This window comes from Mytilus trossulus, chromosome 13, assembly GCF_036588685.1.
Source record: "Mytilus trossulus isolate FHL-02 chromosome 13, PNRI_Mtr1.1.1.hap1, whole genome shotgun sequence".
NCBI lineage: Eukaryota > Metazoa > Mollusca > Bivalvia > Mytilida > Mytilidae > Mytilus > Mytilus trossulus.
Genome location: NC_086385.1, coordinates 20,904,440 through 20,929,138, shown reverse-complemented (window position 1 = coordinate 20,929,138; position 24,699 = coordinate 20,904,440). Strand labels below are relative to the sequence as shown.

Here is a 24,699-nt window from a genome sequence, read left to right as displayed (position 1 = left end):
AGAAAATTTCTTCAAACATTTTTTTGAGAGGAAAAATATTCAACAGCATAGTGAATTGCTCTAAGAGAAAACAAAAATTTTAAGTTCATTAGAACACATTCATTCTGTGTCAGAAACCTATGCTGTGTCAACTATTTAATCACAATCCAAATTTAGAGCTGAATCCAGCTTGAATGTTGTGTCCATACTTGCCCCAACCATTCAGGGTTCAACCTCTGCGGTCGTATAAAGCTACGCCCTGCGGAGCATCTGGTTAAAATTAGTTGTTAGTTTTCAACTAGCTTTCCACTTTGTATTCACCCGACCTACAATAAAAACCCTTGCCAATTTTGGTTGTCCGTTTGGCTGTGCAGAATGTATAAATACACAGTTACGTCTGGTCAGAATGGGGACATTAAATCCGATGCCTAGCTGTAGACAGAATGCCACTCTTTCAGGAGTTCGTTGTTGGACCAGGTCTACTGAAAAGCAAAATTTCTGTTCCTATCCAATAATCCATCATTTTCCAATGCATGGCATTTTCAAATCCAGACCTCAGTCCTTTATGACAGCTGTTACAGGACCTAGCTCCTTGTTGTATTTATTGTATTATTTTTTTTGTCCTTAACTTGCATAAATATTTGGAGGTTTGAAAATCAATCCATCAACTAGCTTCCAGTAATTTTGAGTACTCTACGATCTGCATGTAATTACCACAATTATTCAAATTCCTTAGCAGGTAGATGATATAAAGACATATGAATTTCTTGAATTTTGTTACAATATTATGAACAAAACAGAACTTTTGCATTAGGCATCGACTAGTAAGTAAGTAAGTAAGTAATTTTTTTATTATAGTGACATGTGTAATCACATTTCAGTAAAGTACAATATATTATATACACAATAAAATACACCCGACCCATTGGGTCTATAAGTCACTTTCAAAAATTAAACGTAATTCTTTATCACGGATTTCAAACAAAGTAATGAAAATTAAAATTAAGCTTAATTCAAAATAATTAATTAATAGTGAAAAATAGTGAAGAATTCAAACTTATATAAAAGAAAAGAAAAATAAGTTGTCAGAAGATCGATTTAGTAAATTTCCAGTTGAATGCATAATAAATTAATATTTACAAAAATGTATAATAAAGAAACTGAAAATATTCATATTGACCATGAAGTAACCTTTTTATAATCATCAATAAATTAAAGTTTTTGATAAATAACTAAGCTTGTCCGAATACAACTTGACGTCGTTTCCTAATTGCGTCCACCAGATATTTAGCAGTTTTTCGTGGAAAGTTGATCAAGATATGATAAAGTTTTTCGTCATTGCTCATTTGCAAGAAGTTGACATCTGAAATAATGTCTTTGAAATGTTCATTTCTGAGTTCAGTATAAAGCGAACAGTCAAGAACAAAATGTGATTCATCTTCAATATTGTTTTCGGTACAGAATTTACAGATGCGTTCCTCTCGTTGTTCGCCAATGTACCTTCCAGTCTCTATTCTTAGTGGTAGAATTCCACACCGTAATTGTGCTACGCACGATCGTTGTGATTTGCTGAGATTCAGTTTAATGTATGATTCTTGTTCAACCATTGTTTTCAGTTTAATGTACGTTCTAAGCTTGGAAACTTTAATAATGTCCCTTTTCCACATAGATAGATAGAAGTCTTGTAATCGTAAGTCCAATAACGACATATCGATGATTTCCTTACGTTCAAAATGGCTGACTAAATCAAGCTTAATAAGAATGTCTTTAAAATCAAAGCACCAATTGTTTCGGCATCGCTCATAATCAAATTCGAAAGCAAGTTTTGTAATCCGCTGATCGTCGAACGATATAAGTCTATTCCAAAGACGTGCCATGTTAATGTAATGTCGGTAGTGACAAGGTAGCCATCCGATATCACCATAAATCGCCAACAAGGGTGCAAAGCGATGTACTCCCTAAGAAATAACGTATTGCTCTATTTTGAATATTCTCCAAAGCTTGGAACTTACGGCATCCCCAAATTCCTGATCCATAGTCTAATATAGGCACTACACAGGCATAAAACAGTTTTTCGTATGATTTAACTCCGAACTCTTTAAACTGGTGAATACTTGATTATTTTTTCCCCAATGCTCGTCCTGACCCCTTTGATAATGCTTCAGTATGCGTTGAGAAATTTCCATTATAAGAAAACACGACTCCTAAATACTTGTATTCGTTAACATTTTCGAGTTTATTTCGACCAACGCTGAATTCAAAGTTTGTAGGTTTAGCTCTAGATTTTCTAAAATGGACGCATTTCGATTTACTTGTGTTTATTAAAACTCTCCATCGTTTGCACCAGTCCTGAAGTTTGTCTAACATTTGTTGTAAGTCCTTTTCATCTTTCGCCAAAAGCGCAATATCGTCAGCGTAAAGCGCTTAAAATAGAGAGATTGCTGACTTTTAATCCAATTCCAAGATTCATATCGTTTAACTCCATCACTAGGTCATTAACAAATATCGAAAACAATGTCGGCGATAAATTGTCCCCTTGTTTTACACCCGTTTCGCAACAGAACCAGTCGGTAATTTTACCGTTTAATCTCACACATGATTCGGAACTCTGGTAAAAGTTTTTTATAGAGTTGTATACCTTTCCATTAATGTTATATCGTAGTAGTTTGTACAGCATCATCTCCCTGTCAATGAAATCAAAGCATTTTTTCAGGTCGATAAAAGCAACGAATAAGTTCTCATTATTTCGGATGGCACTATTGAGGGTGAAAATATGGTCTTCACATGAACGATTCCGCCTAAAGCCGTTTTGTTCGTCCGCTAACAAGTCATTATCTTCTAAATAATTCGTGATTCTTCTATTAATAAGTGCACTGTAAAGTTTACTTATACAAGGCAACAAGCTTATTCCTCTATAGTTCATAGGGTCTCTCGAATCAGTGTTACGATCTTTCAGAATTGGACAAATAATAGATTTCCTCCATATAGATGGTATAATACTTGTGTCGAAAATAAACTGAAACAGATGATGTAGAGTTTCTATAATCAAAGGGAATTTCTACTATGTGTGTACATGTATGTGTTTGTGTGGCTTGGGTGAAGGTTTAAGAATCAAACTGAGATAGATGGTCGATATCTAGCCAAAAGGATAGTATAGTAATATCAGTATTTACGTGCCTATTTTTTTTTAATGAAGGATCGTCAATATGTACTATTAATTAAGCTAAACATTATATCAGTCAGAACTGAATAGATATGAAAATACCAAACAGGGTGTTCTGCTTAGTTAAAGGAATACGCTGATATACGCGCTGGTCGATGCATATTGTAATATTTTTTTTTATATTCCTGATTGTACTGCGTTATTAAATTTACCAGCCAGATGTTATGGTAAATTATTCATAATTCTTCGAACTTTTCATCATGTATATCATAATTTTCATGATTAAATAACCAGTAATTTTAATATTTTAGTACATAAAATTTTGCAGCTAAAACGCTAAAAACCGTTTTCCGTCGGGACCTGGACCTACTGGAGGCCTTCAGCGACCCCAAGACCCCCTGCATATTGGTGCATATGGTTGACTGAATACCTAGCTAGGCCCCTGAATGCAACCTACTGGGTACCCAAGAAAAATGTCCCTTCTAAAAAAAAATGGTTTGACATTCTATTAGATAGAAATAGTTGTTTTCTTTCAAGTCTATTGATAGAAAATCAAAATGTATAAATCTCCTGACTTTTTTGTAAGTTTCCTTTCATAAATACAAAATAAGATATTTTTCCTACATGAACCTTCAGGTACATTTTTGTATATGTACCTACCCATTCCCAGTAAATAAAGTATTGGTCTGAAAGGGTGAAACAACATATATTTTAAGTTTGGTCTCACAATAAAACAAAATGATGAGCAACCATTCAGTATAATAACTATATCATATTTTTATCTTACAGGTACATGTACCACTTAGGTCTAGGTAGTCTTTTGTAGATGGTAACTGTCAGATATGCTCTGGTATGAAAGTGGTATCTACAGAGGAATCAGAATAGAGCATTTGTTATCAACTCAAAAGTCGCTCTTGGTAAGTGCAAAAAGCTTTAATATTTTGAATTTCATTTATTATTCTGACATGTAAATGGTTTTTTTTAAAGTACATAGTTTCTTTCAAATCATGACATGGGTGTAAGGTGTTTAAATTTGGATACTGTGTAGTAAATTAATTTTAAGTAAGGAAGTTGTATTTTTTTGTATTTCTGCTTGAATATTAAAAAAGTCATAATGAATTATGACATTGAGTTGTGTCTCCTCACTAGGTAATATAGCGCCATCAATTGTCACCGGCTCATTTATAGAATTTTAATTGATTTAATTGATAAAGATATGATATGCAGTATGAAGATAGTAAAAATTAATCATCATAGTAATTCACAATGATTTCAGCAATGATGCACTTTGAAATGGGTCCTGATCATGTTGTGAATTTTCTCAGCACATTTAACATATACCCCTTCCTGATCTTAAGAAGGAGAAATGTATAGCATTGTCACTTATGGATGAGGCATCTGAATCCTGCAAAACTGCCAGTGCCGAAGAAAAAGCTAGTTCTCCTAGTGATGAATTGGAATGCAGTTTTGAAGCTGATTGGCAAAAAAGAGGCACTGGTTGTCAATATAACAGTAACACAGGTATCAAGTCAACATCAGCAATATTATACATGTAGAAATAGCAATAGAGGAGTTTATTGATGTGTAAATGCTACTGAGTTGCTTATATAAACTGAATCAAGCCAGAAGGACATGTGTGTTATTTAATTCTGTCACTTTACACATCAATAAACTTGTCCAAAATAACTATGTAGGTTTCAACTATGAAAATGATAGGTACATATAGGTTCACCCCTGTCCCTCTGTATGTCTGTCCTGACCTTTCCTCCCGATCTTGGTTAAGTTTTTATACGACCGCAAATTTTGAAAAAAATTTCGTCGTATATTGCTATCACGTTGGCGTCGTCGTCGTCGTCCGAATACTTTTAGTTTTCGCACTCTAACTTTAGTAAAAGTGAATAGAAATCTATGAAATTTTAACACAAGGTTTATGACCATAAAAGGAAGGCTGGTATTGATTTTATGAGTTTTGGTCCCAACATTTTAGGAATTAGGGGCCAAAAAGGGCCCAAATAAGCATTTTCTTGGTTTTGGCACTATAACTTTAGTTTAAGTTAATAGAAATCTATGAAATTTTGACACAAGGTTTATTACCACAAAAGAAAGGTTGGGATTGATTTTGGGAGTTTTGGTTTCAACAGTTTAGGAATTAGGGGCCCAAAAAGGGCCCAAATAAGCATTATTCTTGGTTTTCGCACTATAACTTTAGTTTAAGTTAATAGAAATCTATGAAATTTTGACACAAGGTTTATGACCACAAAAGAAAGGTTGGGATTGATTTTGGGAGTTTTGGTTTCAACAGTTTAGGAATTAGGGGCCAAAAAAGGGCCCAAATAAGCATTATTCTTGGTTTTCGCACAATAACTTTAGTTAAAGTATATAGAAATCAATGAAATTTAAACACAATGTTTATGACCACAAAAGGAAGGTTGGTATTGATTTTGGGAGTTTCGGTCCCAACAGTTTGGGAATTAGGGGCCAAAAAGGGACCCAAATAAGCATTTTTCTTGGTTTTCGCACCATAGCTTTAGTATAAGTAAATAGAAATCTATGAAATTTAAACACAAGGTTTATGACTATTAAAGGAAGGTTGGTATTGATTTTGGGAGTTTTGGTCCCAACAGTTAAGGAAAAAGGGGCCCAAAGGGTCCAAAATTAAACTTTGTTTGATTTCATCAAAATTGAATAATTGGGGTTCTTTAATATGCCGAATCTAACTGTGTATGTAGATTCTTAATTTTTGGTCCCGTTTTCAAATTGGTCTACATTAAGGTCCAAAGGGTCCAAAATTAAACTTAGTTTGATTTTAACAAAAATTGAAACCTTTGGGTTCTTTGATATGCTGAATCTAAAAATGTACTTAGATTTTTGATTATTGGCCCAGTTTTCAAGTTGGCCCAAATCGAGGTCCAAAATTAAACATTGTTTGATTTCATTAAAAATTGAATAATTGGGGTTCTTTGATATGCCAAATCTAACTGTGTATGTAGATTCTTAATTTTTGGTCCAGTTTTAAAATTGGTCTAAATTAAAGTGCAAAGGGTCCAAAATTAAACTAAGTTTGATTTTAACAAAAATTAAATTCTTTGGCCTCTTTGATATGCTGAATCTAAACATGTACTTAGATTTTTGATTATGGGCCCAGTTTTCAAGTTGGTCCAAATCAGGATCTAAAATTATTATATTAAGTATTGTGCAATAGCAAGTCTTTTCAATTGCACAGTATTGTGCAATGGCAAGAAATATCTAATTTCACAATATTGTGAAATAGCAAATTTTTTTTTAATTAAGAGTTATCTTTCTTTGTCCAGTATAGTAAGCAAGAAATATCTGCAAGAATTTTTTTTAATTGGAGTTATCTTTCTTTGTCCAGAATCAACTTAAATCTTTGTTATATACAATAAACAATGTCACTTTTTACTACCAACTGATAAATTTAAATAATCTTTACCATTCAGTGATAACAAGCAGTTTTTTTACATCTTAATATTTTATGATGTATTTAAATGAGTAGTAATTGTTGCAAACTCCATTAGAATATTTTAATTGAAATTAGTTTTGGAATAAGGGAAAGGGGGATGTGATTAAAAAATTGGGTTCAATTTTTCTCATTTGAAATTTCATAAATAAAAAGAAAATTTCTTCAAACATTTTTTTGAGAGGATTAATATTCAACAGCATAGTGAATTGCTCTAAGAGAAAACAAAAATTTTAAGTTCATTTGAATACATTCATTCTGTGTCAGAAACCTATGCTGTGTCAACTATTTATTCTCATTTGAAATTTCATAAATAAAAAGAAAATTTCTTCAAACATTTTTTTGAGAGAATTAATATTCAACAGCATAGTGAATTGCTCTAAGAGAAAACAAAAATTTTAAGTTCATTAGAACACCTTCATTCTGTGTCTAAAACCTATGCTGTGCCAACTATTAAATCACAATCCAAATTTAGAGCTGAATCCAGCTTGAATGTTGTGTCCATACTTGCCCCAACCGTTCAGGGTTCATCCTCTGCGGTCGTATAAAGCTACGCCCTGCAGAGCATCTGGTTACGTTTAGGGCCATATCCAACCTTCTTTACGTTGTAGACCAATATACTTTGTCAAAAGATTTACCATAGGAAAAACTAGTAGAACTGTACATTGGGGTTCACTAAAAAATAGGCCATTCTATCCTACAGTAATGTGTTATGTATAAAAAAGAAGATGTGAAATGATTGCCAATGAGACAGCTCTCCACAAGAGACAAATCACAAAGAAATTTACAACTGTTGTTCACTGTACAGCCTTCAACAATGAGCAAATCCAATACTGCATAGTCTGCTATGAAAGGCCCAGAAATGGCAATGTAAAACAATTCAAATGAGAAAACTAACAGCCTAATTTAAGGTCCAATTCTCAGCTACTATTTTAATGCGCGTCTGGGGTATATACAAAATTTAGCCCTGGTATCTATGATGAGTTTATTTACAACCACTGGGTCAATGCCACTGCTGGTGGAGATTTATTTCCCTAAGGGTATCACCAGCCCAGTAGTCATCACTTTTTTGTGCTGACATGAATTATCATTGATATGGTTATATTTATAAATTACCTGTTTACAAAACTAAATTATTTTTTTTTTAAATACTAAGGCTTTTCTACCTCAGGCATAGATTACCTCAGCTGTATTTGGCCAAACTTTTAGGAATTTTGGTCCTCAATGCTCTTTAACTTCGTACTTTATTTGGCCTCTTCAACTTTTTGGGATTCAAGCGTCACTGATGAGTCTTTGTAGACGAAACATGCGTCTGGGGTATATACAAAATTTAGTCCTGGTATCTATGATGAGTATATCTATTTCAATGAAATTTGGTAATAAGGTAGATTGTGATATTCTAACAGATAGAGTTGTACCTGCTATTTTGGATTTTTTAGGTTTATTTGTAACTTGCAGTTATCAGCAAAAAAAGCTAAGGGTGCTACAAACAGTTTCGTATAAAAAAACTAGGGGTTATTCCCCGACTAAAAATAGACTTGGAGGGAAGTCCCTTTTTATCAACATAATTGGTAAAAAAGTATCATGTTTTTTATATTTGATTGTAAAAATAAGTTAATTAGCTTCAATTAAAACAGGTTGAATGATTAAAATATTTTTTTAAAATTAGATTAAATACACATGTTTTAAGGGGAGACAAACTGTAAACATCCTGTTTTTTTGGCAGTGAAAAGTGCAAAAATTATTTGCACCCAATGTAGCTCTTTTCGGAGCAGGCGAACGTAGCCTGAAGCATAAATTTTTAGAAAGACCAGGTAAAAACCTATGAAATTCATACAGTTTTGAATTAGAAAAATGTGCATGTATCATGTCTGCATGGATGTGCACATGGCCTGATTTCATGTTTTTTATGCAAAGATTAGCCAATGTTTTCACCATTTTTTCTGGATAAAACTTTTTGGTACTATTAAAAGTACAATTTAATTTTATTTCATTATAAACTAGAGAAAATTCTGATTCTAATGATATCTAGTTTTATACAAGTATCTTCATCAACATTAACACCACTAAGGGTCAATTATAGATGGTCCCTCAAAATATGACGTCATAGAAAAAAACTGTTGATTGCACCCTAAGCATAACTTATATTTACATCTGTGTCATATAGATAAAACTTGTATTTTCAAACATTATTCATATATTTTCAATTTTGAATATAATTATCAGAAACTGTTTTTAACCTTTTCTTATGTGACTAAAAATGACATGGACTTGGTATTTTCTGGACATTCCAGGGTTGGCAAATTATTACTACCCCCCCCCCCCCCCCCCCGGGAATTCCCGGATGGGAAAACCCGGGTTTTCCTCTCCTGGGCAATACTCCCAGAAATGAGGAATAATGGGCATTACGGGGCAATATGATTTTTTAAGCTTATTTCAATAAAAAATAGTAAAGTCTTGGTGTAGTTTCATAATAACAGCTAAATATATATACTTTTTATACAGATAACCATTGACAGACATTTCTAAAAGAATGAAAAATTAAATTTAATTCCCTTCTATGTAGCCGAAATACAATATTTGCACATGTAAGGAAACCTTGTTAATTACCAAGCATTGTTTCAATAATCCATACTTTGAAAAAAAAAATTATTGCAACATTTGTTTAAGTGAATTGTTAATTTAAATGTTATACATTCATACATTTGTCATATTGCTAAATAAACACCATAAGGGGTCATGCCATTAATACTTATAAAATTGAAAGAACTGATTATTGTTACATAAACAAATCTGCATTCTAATCAGAATAATTACTTACTAATTAGTGACAGTACATATATACAGTGTCTTCCCGATTGTCCCACTTTTTGAAATTACAGGTAAAAATGTAATGAAATTTTGTGGGACAATCGAGAATATGTTTGTGGGACAATTGGGAAGTTTAAATGTGGGACAATTGGGAACTGTTTTTATAATGATTAATTTGTTTTTATAGCGTGTTGAAGTTAATAAAAGATTACTAATCAATGTAACTTATAAAATATGAACAAAATAAGAACAAATAATCATATTTACATATTTTATTTTGCTCATAGTAGGTACAATTGAAGTATCGTATAATATAATATGAAGTCTTTAAAAAAACAAAAAAAAACAAAGAAAGTTGAAATAATATGATTTGTGTTCTAAAAAAAAAGAGAAAATTCCAAAATTGACAAAATGACAAATTGACAGAATGGTCAATTTGACACAAAAAAAGCAATAAAATTTTACAAGACTTTCTTATATTAACACCTACTTCTATTTTTTTTAAAAGTTAGATCTATTCAGATTGGTCCACTCTATCTTTATTGAAAGTATGAAAAGAAAGTTTAATTGTAAAACTGTGATTTTTTTCATGATAATAGCCAAAAAATGGATAACATTTGATGAAAAGTGAGAATTGGGTACTTTCAAATGGCGGTAGCAAAATAAAGTGCACCACCATATGATTTTCGTCACCAATTCAGGTTCAGAATAAAAAGTTTAATTCAAGACCTTAAAAGATCTATTTCATAAATCAGAAATATTATATTTTTTTAACCAAAAGTGTATCAATCTAATGATTTAAAACACCCTTTTTTATACTTTTATAAAATTAATATTAAATGTGCAATAATTAATTCTTGTTTATTTAGCAAAACAAACAACAGTAACCTTGTTTATCTAAGAACATTTTACTACATAAAATAATGTGGGACAATCAGAACTTTTCATGTGGGACAATCAGAACTCTAAAATTTTAAAAAGTGGGACAATCAGGAATAAACCATATATACATTATTTAAATGTAATTTTTCTTACATCATGTACATGTAATTGTTAATTCTTAATAGGAGTTCTATTTATTTAAAAAAAAGTTTTTTGCTTTATGATTTACAGTTTTACCAATCCATACAAACAAAAAAGGTTATATATATCTTAAATGTATAAAATTTGAGTTTGAATCCTCTATAAAATTCAGACTAGTATTTGATATTACCCAGTATTGCCTAGTATTACCCACTAAAACCCAGTAAAACCCTGGTTTTCCCAGTATTTCCCACTGGGCTGGGCAGTACTCATAAAACCCGGGTTTTTGCCAACCCTGGAATCCAACATTCCAGTCTAGTTGGTGTAAAGACTGGTAAAGTTCTAGACTATGATGTAAGAAGTAAACTTTGCAGTATATGCCAGCATCATTTTGGAAGAAAGCAAACAATTCCAAAGCACCAATGCAACAGTTATTATTAGCAAGGTACACAAACAACAATTTTTTTATAACGTCTTTTTCAAGCAAAATCCAATGATTTCAGGTTAATCCAGATTTTTGTGAAAAGGTCTCCTTATCCAGGATCTGTTTTAGTTTATGTTAAATCATCATCCAGACAACAATAAGAATATCACAAGGTGTAACCATAGCTAGCACTTACAAACAATTTTTATCATTCAAAATAGCACTATAGTGACCATTCTGTCGGCTTGTAACAAGTTGTGTCCCTTATATATCTAAAGATGATTTTATACATTGGTTTCAGTTGACAACCCATGTCCATAATGGTAAAGATACAAAATATGTTCCACAGATTATTCACAGTGGGATCCACAGAACTGGCTTCCATCTTAATAAGTCAAATTTTTAGCTTACCTGGCCCGTCATCTGTCGTCGTCGTCTGTCGTCGTCGTGGTCTGTCGTCTTAAACTATTTCAAGAATCTTCTCCTCTGAAACTACTAGGCCAAATACTTCCAAACTTTGAATGAATGTTCCTTAGGGTATCTAGTTTATAAATTGTATCCGAAGTTTTAATCTATCAACAAACTTGGTCGTCATTGCTAAAAATAGAACATAGTGGTCAAATGCAGTATTTGGCTTATATTTCAAAAATGAAAGCATTTAGAGCAAATCTGACATGGGGTAAAATGTTTATTAGGTCAAGATCTATCAGCCCTGAAATTTTCAGATGAATCAAACAACCCATTGTTGGGTTGCTGCCACTTAATTGGCAATTTTATGGAAATTTTGCAGTTTTTGGTCATTATCTTGAATATTATTATAGATAAAGATAAACTGTAAACAGCAAAAATGATCAGCAAAGTAAGATCTACAAATAAGTTAATATGACCAAAATTGTCAATCGACCCCTTGAGGGGTTATTGTCCTTTAATGACAATTTTTCACAATTTTTTCATTATATAAATTTGCTAACTTTAAAAAATCTTCTCCTCTAAAACTACTCAACCAAATTCAACCAAACTTCAACTGAATGATCAGTAGGGTGTATAAAATAAAGTTTGTGTTTTATTTTCTATTTCGTCAAAAAACATGGCCGTCATGGCTAAAAAAAGAACACAGGGTAAAATGCAGTTTTTGGCTTTTATCTCAAAAACTCCAGCATTTAGAGCAAATAAGACAAGGTCTACCTGTCCTGAAATTTTCAGCCGAATTGGGTAACTGGGTTTTCAGGTATAATGCCGCTGAATTGATGATTTTAAAGAATTTTGCAGTTTTTGGTTATTATTGGTTATTATCTTGAATATTATTATAGATACAGATAAACTGTTTATAGCAAAAATGTTAAGCAAGTAAGATCTACAAATAAGTCAATTTGACCAAAATTGTCAATTGACCCCTTAAGGAGTTATTGCCCTTTAAAGACTTTTTTTCACAATTTGTTCATCATGTTGACTTACTTTAAAAAATCTTCTCCTTTGAAACTGCTATATCAATTTCAGCCAAACTTAGGCTAAATGAGTTTCAGAGTATCTAGTATAAATTTTATATTTTATTTCCTTGTATGTCAAGAAACATAGCTCCTATGGCTAAAATAGAACATAGGAGAAAATGATTTTTATACCCCCGCTTTAAAAAAGGGGGGGGAATACTGTTTTACCTCTGTCTGTCCGTCAGTCTGTCCGTCAGTCCATCCCATGAAACTTTCGTCACATTTTTCTCAGGAACTACAATACATGGATTTCTGAAATATGGTTTCAGGGTTTAACTAAGTCAGCTATACTGTGTGATGCGTTTTCAGATTGATCACTTGACAACTTCCTGTTTACCGAACACTTGTATGATTTTACACATGATAGCCAAGTTGAAAATTTTCGTCACATTTTTCTCAGGAACTACAATACAAGGATTTCTATAATTTGGTTTCAGGATTTATATAAGTCAGCTATACCGTGTGATGCGTTTTCAGATTCATCACTTGACAACTTCCTGTTTACCGAACACTTGTATGATGTTACACATGATAGCCAAGTTGAAAATTTTCGTCACATTTTTCTCAGGAACTACAATACAAGGATTTCTGAAATTTGGTTTCAGGATTTATATAAGTCAGCTATACCGTGTGATGCGTTTTCAGATTCATCATTGGACAACTTCCTGTTAACCGAACACTTGCATATTTTTACACTATTAATATTATCCACTTGCGGCAGGGGTATCATCAGTGAGCAGTAGCTCGCAGTTTACTTGTTTTTTGCTTTTGAAGAAAATAGGAAGATTCAAAGAACATTTAAATAAATTGAAAAGCCAAAATAATCATTGATGAGAGATTTAACCAAAAAAATTAAGGTGAGCGATTCAGGCTCTTGAGAGCCTCTTGTTATTATTACAGTTACTAAACCTAACTTTTTGTTTTGGTCCTTGTCAATGGTGTTTAGTTTATAATTGCATAGTCATTACACAGCCTTATGGCTATGTGATCACAAACCAAGTATGTGTGTTATATACAACCATGACCTTTAATTGGCCTTATCCTTAGAACCCAATGTCAAATAATTATATAATTTTATAAGATATAATAAGGGAGATGAAATATGTTTCAGTCATCTTAAATAGTTCTCCTGTAAGTAATTGTAGTACAAAATGTAATTACAATGTCCTTTTTTGTTACAGGGTCAAGTAAAGGCATGGAGCCTGAAATGGCTTTATCCATGGTTACAGTAGTATGGACGACAGAGGGTGCAAAGTTGGCATTATTCACACAGACAATGACTCTTCAACAACATCAAGGCTGAAGCAAAAGTTTGCAAAGATAAAAAAAGACAACATTAGAATCATGTTAAAAAAACTGTTGAAACAACTGTATTCAGCAGCAAATAAGTACAAAGAACTGAAGGGGAAAGGAGTTATTCCTTACATACTCAGATGCTATATGTATGCTTTAAGTTCAAAACAGCTAAAGGAGGATGATCTTTGTGAAAGATTAGACAGTATAGTCCCACACCTATTTGGAGACCATTCAGGCTTGGGGATTGGTGCACATATTTCAAGCAACCAGAAACTTACAGGTTTTTGTTTTTAATTTGAAGGATGTTATGCATATACTGTGATAGTCATTTTTAATGTTTTTATTATGAGTGATATATATGTCAGAACAAAAGTTAAGTTTGGTAGCTGTTTTCATATTGCTAGTTTAAATACTGACATCCAATTTTGTCATATAAATGCAGAAAAAAACCAATATACAAGAAAACAAGTACATCTGCTCACTCTATAAACAAACAAAAACATATTTTTTTCCCCAGGTAAATACAATTATAGGATCATTAGGACCAAATTAATTTACAGACTATAAAAAGACTTGTAAAGATTTCTTGAAGAACATTTTTTCCTGGAATTAAACATCAATTGTGTTGTATTTCAATATACTGTGGATTCATTTATTTTCGTGAGTATCAATTTTCGTGGATTGAGGAAACACAGCATGTTGGTGGGTATTTGATTTCGTGGTTTTGTCAATGTCTGCATGCAGAGCTTTTAGAAAATGTGTAATACGTTGAACATTTGAATTTGTGGTTCACCCATGAAAACCACGAAAATTGGTATCCAACGAATAATAATGCATCCACAGTACTAGTATACTTTCCAATGGAGTATTCCATCTGTGATATTATTATCACAAAATGAGTTTTCCGGTGACATAAAAAATGTAAGAGAAAATATTCAAATACAACACAGTTTTTGTTATGTCAACTCTCAATTTCTCTGAGATATTTTTGTATTTATTATTTTCAAATGTCTTCTGAGGCACAGCGCAAAAAAACTTCTGACAGGTACATCATCAGTTTTACTCCTTGAATATATGTGATTTTGTCCGATCAAAATCCTTGATATAAAAAAATGCATTTTAATACAATGAATAACACAGCAGCTTTAGGAATAAGCAAATATGTAACTAAATGGTAAACAAAATTATACAGTTAAGATCTATTTGAACCGTTGCCATAAATCAACATATATATATAATGTGTAACAATTCAACTATTTTCTTTTATATCATTTCAGATATAAACATCTCCAAAAAGGTGAACCATTGACAAATGCAAACCTGCGTAAGCACTTAGAGACAGTGACAGAAAATTTACCAAAAAAGATCAAGCCAACTTGTAGATTTAGGCTCAAAACAGAGCAATGAAAATTTCAACAATATAGTGGCAAGTAAGGCTAAAAAAGATAGGTCAGTAGTAGACTCAGTACTAAAAAACATTGATTATAACCTTTCAGTACCATCCACCCCAACAAACATAGCAATACAAAAAAGAAGTCTTTCATTTTTGAAGGGAGATGATTGCTGTTTGTCCGTCAAATGAAAATTGACTATTTAAGAATTTTTTATCTGAAAACTGACTTATTTTATTTTTTAAAACTATGATCATTAGCATATTCTCAAGGGCATATGATACAGTTACAGGAGAGGTAATGACGTTGCTAACGTAAAATTTTATTTTCGCAACGCCAAACTGTGACATATCAGGAAAAGATGCATTTTTTGACGGATTTTTATCATTCAAACTGATTTTATTTGAAAACAAGTGCATGGACCCCTATTTTTTAAAACAACATTTTGTTTCATTTTGCAGGGAGTTTATGTGGATCAAATTTCATAAAACTGTATATAGTGCATTTTTTTTAATTTGGAAAAGGATACATAAGAAAATCACTTTTTCTCAATTCATGACCATTTGATAAATATGATTATTTCTGGAAAAAAGTGCATAAATTTTTAGGATACGTATAAAATACAGAAACTTCAAATTATTTAACAAAAAAACAATTTGTGTTTATCTTTTAAAACAAAAAAAGTTATGCCTTACTTTTGAAAGGAAAAATACGGCAAGAAATCCGAATATTGAGCAAATATACATTTCGACCTCATTTAACTCAAAAAGTAGCACATGAAGGTATATTTTTTATTACATATTTGATTTGATTAAAAAAAACAATCCTTTATTTTGATATTGGATAAACAGAAAATAACCAACAGTGCTAACAGTTGAATATTAACTTAAGTTTTACTTTATTAAATTAAATTGTGATATGAGGGGGGCAGGGGATGGAGGTGGCAAAACCTTAAAAGATATAATTTTAAAAATTCAAAAACTAATATGATATCTGATGAAACAAAAGTGAACAATTCAAAAATATTTGAAGAGTTATTCCCCCTGAAAAAGTTTTAAAATTAAGAAATAATTCATGGGGGCTCCAATATATTGTGATTTTACCACGGGTTGGCCCTTTATGACAAACATTTTACCCTGAGTGATAGCAAGGGGTAATATATCAACATGAAGGGACAACCCGTGGTAGAATCATGATATATTCAAGCCCCCCCCATGAATTATTTAGATTCTAATAGGACAAACACGGCAATGGTTTTGGATTGAAGCGCTCTAGGTGATTGCATTACTTGCTGTTCCCATAATTAAATGCACTATCAATTTGAAGTAAAAGAACCAGCAAACTGAATTATTGACATGCTTAAACTATTTACAATAACATATTTAGATATGTTTGGATGAATTTAAATGACTATTTTACATAAATGTCTTATATGTATACAAACATACACAAAAAAATTGCTTATATAACACATTTTAGCATCGTTTGTTTATGTTTCCTTGTTGTGATGATTTTCGCTTTTACAAGCCTGTAGTTTCCCGTAAAATGCTAATATTCTGACATCGTTCTATGATGTCGGGTAGCTCATTCATAAAAAAGCATATGATGTGGGAGTGTGATAGGAACAGCCCAAACAATATATTCATATTTTACCAAGGTTGTGTACACAAAGCATTTGAAGGACGTCATGTCAGAATAATAATTATACCCCGCTCTGCTTTGAAAAAAGAGGGGTAACCTGTTTTACCTTTGACTGTCCATCCATCTGTCTGTCAGTTCGTCTGTCCCATGAATATTTTTCGTCACATTTGTCTTAGGAACTACAATACACGGATTTCTGAAATTTGGTTTCAGGGTCTACATAAGTCTGCTTAACCGTTTGATGCCTTTTCAGATTAATCGCTGAACAATTTCCTGTTTACCAAACTCTTGTATGATTTTACACATAATAGCCAAGTTGAAAATTTTCGTCACATTTTTCTGAAGAACTACAATACAAAGATTTCTGAAATTTAGTTTCAGGTTATATATTAGTCTGTTTTATTGTGTGATGCGTTTTCAGATTTATCACTCAACAACTTCCTGTTTACCGAACACTTACAAATTTTTACACTATTAAAATTATCCACTTGCTGCGGGATATCATCAGTGAGCAGTAGCTTGTAGTTTCACTGGTTTTAGCTAGTTTAATCTTCTGACAGCTACTTTACAATATTAACTGTGAAATTTCTCTTTGTAGATCATATGGTGGAACCAGTGTATTAAAAGCAAGAGATTCAGCTGCAGTTCTTTAGAAGAATGAAGGTTATACCTGGGTTAACAAGGTATTGTGTAACAGCTATTATAAATAGAGGTCGGTCATTTAAAGACGTATCAACCGTATCATATACGTTGACGTATCCGCATCTGCAGATATACCAAAAAAACAGAATATGAACCCGAGCTTTGATTCTATGTACTTTCAATAATGCAACTTGGCGATTGAATAATTTATAATGCAGAAATTTTTAAGAAATATCGAGAATTTGTGAAATATGTAACCCGACTTTTAAAGATATTCCGGATAGTTGGAACAGTTTACATGCATGATAGGAGTGAGTACGGTAAAATCAGTTGCTTGTTTGTGTATGAACTTGTTCTCACGTATAACCAAATTGTTAATTGACAAATAGAATGATACTCAGTACTTTTTATTACCTTTTATGATAAAATCGCAAATGAACAATACTCAAATTTCGTTACATGTATATTAGTAGTACATTTGACATTTTTTTCTGTTTATTCATATAAGATCTTGAAATTTTTTTTTAACTAGATTATCAAAGGATTGTGTACGATATTCGTGTACCTGCCCTACATTGACTCCTTTTTAAGGGCATGTAAAAGTAGTTGATATAGAAACCCTTATTTTATTTTTTTTAAAACACCACTATCACAAATATTGAAAGTGTATGTTTGATTATTTCGAAGAGATTCCTAATAGTTTTTTTTAAATGAAGCATGGTCTTATTAATAAGGTCGGGATCACATAATATTTTTGGATATATCTGCAGATGCGGATACGTCAACGTATACGATACGTTTGATACGTTTGTAAATGACCGACCTCTATTACTGTGTATTTCCTCTTTCATTCTACCCTATTTAACATAAACATAGTATAATGTTTTTGACCTGTCAATTTCAGTTTCTAAACAAACTATTCATAACTAAGTAATACAGTGATTTTTGCTGAATTTGATACGAATGACCTTAAAAAGGTGATCAAGTTCAAATTGGACTTAATTTTTTCAATTAATTTTTTCTCAGCAATGCTTGTCCGCTACATGAATGATGCTAATTTGGTTTTTAATTGTTTAAATATAAAGCAGTGTGTGGTTGACCTTCATGTGACCCCATCTAAAGTTCAAATATAGATTTTAAAGGGAGGGTTATTGTCTTATACGACCGCAAAATTTGAAAAAAATTTCGTCGTATATTGCTATCACGTTGGCGTCGTCGTCGTCTGCGTCGTCGTCCGAATACTTTTAGTTTTGGCACTCTAACTTTAGTAAAAGTGAATGGAAATCTATGAAATTTTAACACAAGGTTTATGACCACAAAAGGAAGGTTGGTATTGATTTTGGGAGTTTTGGTCCCAATATTTTAGGAATTAGGGGCCAAAAAGGGCCCAAATAAGCATTTTCTTGGTTTTCGCACTATAACTTTAGTTTAAGTGAATAGAAATCTATGAAATTTTGACACAAGGTTTATGACCACAAAAGGAAGGTTGGGATTGATTTTGGGAGTTTTAGTTTCAACAGTTTAGGAATTAGGGGCCAAAAAAGGGCCCAAATAAGCATTATTCTTGGTTTTCGCACAATAACTTTAGTTTAAGTAAATAGAAATCAATGAAATTTAAACACAATGTTTATGACCATAAAAGGAAGGTTGGTATTGATTTTTGGAGTTTTGGTCCCAACAGTTTAGGAATAAGGGTCCCAAAGGGTCCTAAATTAAACTTTGTTTGATTTCATCAAAATTGAATAATTGGGGTTCTTTGATATGCCGAATCTAACTGTGTATGTAGATTCTTAACTTTTGGTCCCGTTTTCAAATTGGTCTACATTAAGGTCCTAAAGGGTCCAAATTAAACTTAGTTTGATTTTGACAAAAAATGAATCAGTTGGGTTCTTTGATATGCTGAATCTAAAAATGTACTTAGATTCTTGATTATTGGCCCAGTTTTCAAGTTGGTCCAAATCGGGGTCCAAAATCAAACTTTGTTTGATTTCATCAAAAATTGAATAAATGGGGTTCTTTGAGATGCCAAATCTAACTGTGTATGTAGATTCTTCATTTTTGGTCTTGTTTTCAAATTGGTCTACATTCAAGTCCAAAGGGTCCAAAATTAAACTTAGTTTGATTTTAACAAAAATTGAAATCTTGGGGTTCTTTGATATGCTGAATCCAAATGTACTTAGATTTTTTATTATGGGCCCAGTTTTCAAGTTGGTCCAAATCAGGATCTAAAATTATTATATTTAGTATTGTGCAATAGCAAGTCTTTTCAATTGCACAGTATTGCACAATGGCAAGAAATATCTAATTGCACAATATTGTGAAATAGCAATTTTTTTTTTAATTAGAGTTAATCTTTCTTTGTCCAGAATAGTAAGCAAGAAATATCTAATTGCAAGAAATATCTAATTGCAAGAATTTTTTTTAACTGGAGTTATCTTTCTTTGTCAAGAATCAACTTAAATCTTTGTTATATACAATATAATCTTCAATGGTATCTTCAACGTATACATACAGATACATACAGATATATACAATGTACATTCACTTTTAACTACCAACTGATAAATTAAAATAATCTTTTCCATTCAGTGATAACAAGCAGTTTTTTACATCTTAATATTTTATGATGTATTTTAATGAGTAGTTATTGTTGCAAACTCCATTAGGAATTTTAATTGAGATTAGTTTTGGAATAAGGGAAAGGGGGATGTGATTAAAAAAATTGGGTTCAATTTTCTCATTTGAAATTTCATAAATAAAAAGAAAATTTCTTCAAACATTTTTTTGAGAGGATTAATATTCAACAGCATAGTGAATTGCTCTAAGAGAAAACAAAAAATTTAAGTTCATTAGAACACATTCATTCTGTGTCAGAAACCTATGCTGTGTCAACTATTTAATCACAATCCAAATTCAGAGCTGAATCCAGCTTGAATGTTGTGTCCATACTTGCCCCAACCATTCAGGGTTCAACCTCTGCGGTCGTATAAAGCTACGCCCTGTGGAGCATCTGGTTTGTCATCTAAAACACTAGTTTACCTTGTTTTAGGTTAACAAGAAAGCATTACTGTCACCAGGCACAATCTTTGTTAGAGTTGGACAAAGGATTGACAGAAAGAGACTGGCAAAAGAAGAATAGCTCCTTTGTTCAATTCAAACATGACAGATTTAAAAGAAAGGTAAACATGGCATATAATTTATAATCAATTTAGTGACAGCCTTATAAAAAACAAAGAATATGGGGTATCCAGTACATGTACGACAAAAAACACAAAAAAGCAAAGGAACAGTTCTTTTATTGCGATTCTTCATCTCAAAGTCTCATTAAAGTCTCAACAAGGACAAAATAAAAGTCTCACCTCACTGCAATTTATTGATAATTTTTGATTACACACAAGTATATGATTGAATTCTAAAAATGTAGACATATATAGCTTGTTTCTCAGATATGAAGTGCCTTATTAGGTTATCAAAAAACTTCATTAATCAGTGCAGTACAATCTGTTGTATAGATACAGGTATATTGATGTTACCTCCATGAAATGTTTTGAAGTGATAATTTCAATGTGGATAGGAAAGAGGACCAAGAATAGGTAGTGTACCTCTAATTTAAAATTTAGTATATTAACTATTCTTCAATTGTAGCATGATGTGATATAAGAGAAGTTATCTCAATAATAATTACTGTCAATTCAGAAATTATTGCAAGGTTTTTATTATTGCCAATATTGTGAATGGATTATGATCGCAATAATTAAAACTGGCATTTTGATTTTTTTTGTTTGAACTAGACAGGATTTTTTTCTGAAAATCATAAACATTAAAATCGCATTTTAGTTTAAAATGACAAAAGCGCAATAATAAATGCACGCAATAATTTCTTCATTTACAGTACACCATAACTTTAAAAATATAAGCACCACATGTATCATCATACAGCAGATATAGGTACTAACCGAGCGAGCATGAGCAATTTTGATGTTACACGGTAACGAAAATCTTTGTTTTGTTCGCATAATATCAATGTGTACTTCAATCTAAAAATAATTGCTGTTTTAAGAATTGATTTGGTCCTAGGTTGATGGTAAGAGATGTCTCATTATTTTCCCAAAACATGAGAGATTACTAAAACAATGTAAAAGCATGTGCAAAGACTTTTCAAAGAAGTTGGCCCTGGTCTCATCCGATATAAATCTATATTTATTGCATCTCTTTTTCTGATAGAAGGTCAATGTGTGTGTGTTATAAGTATAGCCCCTTTCAATAATTGGCATTGAAATCTTTCATACATATGTTATTTTTTTATATTTTAACCCTAAAAAAGTGTTGTGTACGGTGTTTAGCTGACCACATAAATCCTTATATTACGAATTACAAATGTGACGAGGATTGATTGGATAACAACACAGAGATGTCAGTATATATTCAGGAAACTGCCCGGGTATATACAACGTTTTTATCCCCAATTCGTTGGAACCTCAAAAACATCATCATAACACCGGTAACTATGTGACGTAGTCAAAAGCTATCAGACTGTCAGAGGCTAAAAGAGGGATAATAATATGTGCTTCAGTCAATAATACATTTTTAATACAAAATCACTCAATTTAAACTTTTAATACTGACATTAAATGTTAAAAGTGTTATTATAAATAATAACATACAAGATGAAATTATGTTCACAGCAAATAAGAAAATCCTTCACGATGCCGAACATAGATATCAGGTTGGGTTTTTCAATATATATGTGATGTCAACAAATACCTGCACTGGGAAATAACATTAAGGATGTACTTAGGTGAGCTTTTTTGACAGAAATCGGCACGGTGTACGGGAGATAACTCTTTCTGATTTTTTAAAAGACGTAAACGTTCAGTATCATTTAAAGTTAGTATCGACATTTTAATTCATTATCTGTAATCAATAAGACATATTAGAAATGAAACTGATGAGAAAATGTATCTGAATAACTTAAAAAATATTAAAATGTTTTACGACGTAGTCGATCTCATTTTCAGCACACTGCAGACAACAACATAAACAAACATGTGGAAGGTGAACAAGAAATCATATTTTAAAAGAAGTCTGGTGAAATTAAGAATGGGGAAAGCAAGGGAGGGTCTGATACGTTATGTCAATAAGGATAAAGATATAACGGATGAAGCATATGAGCGAAAACAACCTCATAATGACCATAACTACCAGGTGCAGATCCAGGATTTTTGAAAGGGGGGGGGCGAAGATTTTAACTTTTAAATTTTTTGGGCAAAAAAACATTAAAGTAAGTGTAATATGCACTATTTAAACGGTTCCTGGCGTGGGGCATGTATATTTTATAGTTGCTGTAAAGTGTAAGGGTTGGACATTTTTTATGTTGTATTTTCCCTTTTTAACCAGATTTTTGTGACAAAAATGTCGGTAATTGATTTGGGGATGCTCCGCGGGCGGGCAGTCGGTCGGGCGGGCGGCAATCAAATGTTGTCCGTGCATTAACTCATGAACCGTTCAACCAAAGCTTTTAAAATTTTAATATGTTGTTACTGACAACTAAATGAAGGTCAAGTTCAATAATGGTGATTTTGACCTTTACTGTTCAGGAGTTATGGTTCTTGAAAGATTGAAAATGGCGTTTCCAGTCGTGTCCGTGCATTTACGCATGAACTGTTCTACCAAAGCTTCCCAAATTTTAATATGCTGTTACTGAAGACAAAATAAAGGTCAAGTTCAATAATGACGATTTTGACTTATACCTTTCAGGAGTTATGGTTCTTGAAAGATCGTAAAATGGTGTTTCCATTGACGTTGTTGCATTTACTCACAAAACCATTCAATCTAAGCTTTTAAAATTTTAATATGGGGATACTGATGACAAAATAGAGGTCAAATTTGATATTGACAATTTTCACTTTCACCAATCATCAGAAATGGTTCTTGTGATATTGCCAGGACACAAATAAATGCTAATAAATCCGGTTTGCTGTCGTTGTGACAGCCTCTTGTTTTAAAATTGTCTATCATAAAATGATAGTATTGATCTAAAGCTATGTACTTATATATTTGATGTAGGACTTGTCAGTAAAAAATAGACATGGAAATTTGTTGAAATTTACAATATCACCGACACAAGTTAAAAAAGACAAACAAGCAGTTTTTATCAAAATGTCTGTTTAATTATGTTTCACCCAACACAACTAAGGGAACCCAAGTAAGGGGGTTCTAAATCCACCAAAGACTACTAAAGTGTCTGAAATGACAACGAAGTTATGAATGACAGTCGACAAATGGAGACATAAAGGTCACAACTGCAAGGCAGGTTACAGTCTGGTCTTGAAAAAAGTATTCAATATATATAAGTCCGGTGAAACAGACAATTCGGTCAGACATGCAAACCCCGGCAACAAAAAAGATATGCCCGTTTTTATTCATCATGTTCATTTAATGCTAAATCATTTTGTTGGAAATTTTTGTTTTTAGTAGCAAAAAAGTGGACAAGACTATTGTTTTCAATCCAGATACGGCCAGAGTTTTTGTTTAAGGCAAGAATCAGAGTCAGTTTGTTTTCTCTCAAATATCTCAGACTGCCTCCTCAAATCAAATGCTTCGTCACCTGAATCTTGAAATCTTTCTAGAGCTAATACTGACTGGGGATCATTATTCAGCTATGTTATTTTAAAAAGGCTGAGGTGTTTGGGGTTAAACATATTTTCGTAGGTAAATAATATTGTGGAACTTTTTTTTATGAGCGTATAATAGTCTATAGAGTATTTACTATTACTTTCTTTTTGTAGGAATAGTGAAACAGAAGTCAATAAGATCTTGCTCAATCCTGTGTTGCTTTGAAGGTTTCCTGATTGTCATGACATTCTCAGCCTAAGCAATGTGTATTACTGTAATTTGAATTTTGAAATGACCGAGTGACGTTTTTTCAACACACTGATCAACTCCACCAAAGCAAATCACATGACTTTGACAGTCAGTAAATACCAGCGAAAAATATCTTTATAAGAAAAGAATTGTCGTATTAATCATTTAAAAAAAAAGAAAAAAAACAGTTCGAGCAAAAAAGGGGGGGGACGCCCTCTATCCCCCCCCCTCTGAATCTGCCACTGACTACAGTAACTTGAGTTAAATTTACCGCAACTACCAGAGCAAACAGTCATTGTAGACGAAGGGTTGATTATAGAAGAGAAAGTTTTAAGTGCCCGAGAGCAACCATGGAGGTCCGGGAGGCAGATTGTTGAGTTGGGTATGCTGGCAGATGCACTTTAAGGATGCAGCAAGTGTGGCCTGCCTCTCCAACTGCATCATGCCACAGCCTCCATTAATTATGGACTATCTGCTATATTAAAGGTGAGGTTCAAAAT

At 32.3% G+C, this 24,699-nt stretch overlaps 1 long non-coding RNA gene across 3 annotated transcripts in view; it reads left to right on the top strand.

Annotated features, from left to right (window-relative positions):
* Positions 1-24,699, top strand: part of LOC134694892 (uncharacterized) — a 51,736-nt gene that overhangs the window by 7,782 nt on the left and 19,255 nt on the right. Inside the window, exons 2-9 of one of the 3 annotated variants that reach the window (XR_010102642.1) lie at positions 3,932-4,059; positions 4,419-4,663; positions 13,547-13,941; positions 14,939-15,091; positions 17,292-17,376; positions 20,385-20,514; positions 20,848-22,133; positions 24,124-24,685. This is a non-coding gene — a long non-coding RNA (uncharacterized LOC134694892). The remainder of the gene's footprint in view (positions 1-3,931; positions 4,060-4,418; positions 4,664-13,546; positions 13,942-14,938; positions 15,092-17,291; positions 17,377-20,384; positions 20,515-20,847; positions 22,134-24,123; positions 24,686-24,699) is intronic. The other 2 variants (XR_010102643.1, XR_010102641.1) reach the window with 2 other exon arrangements.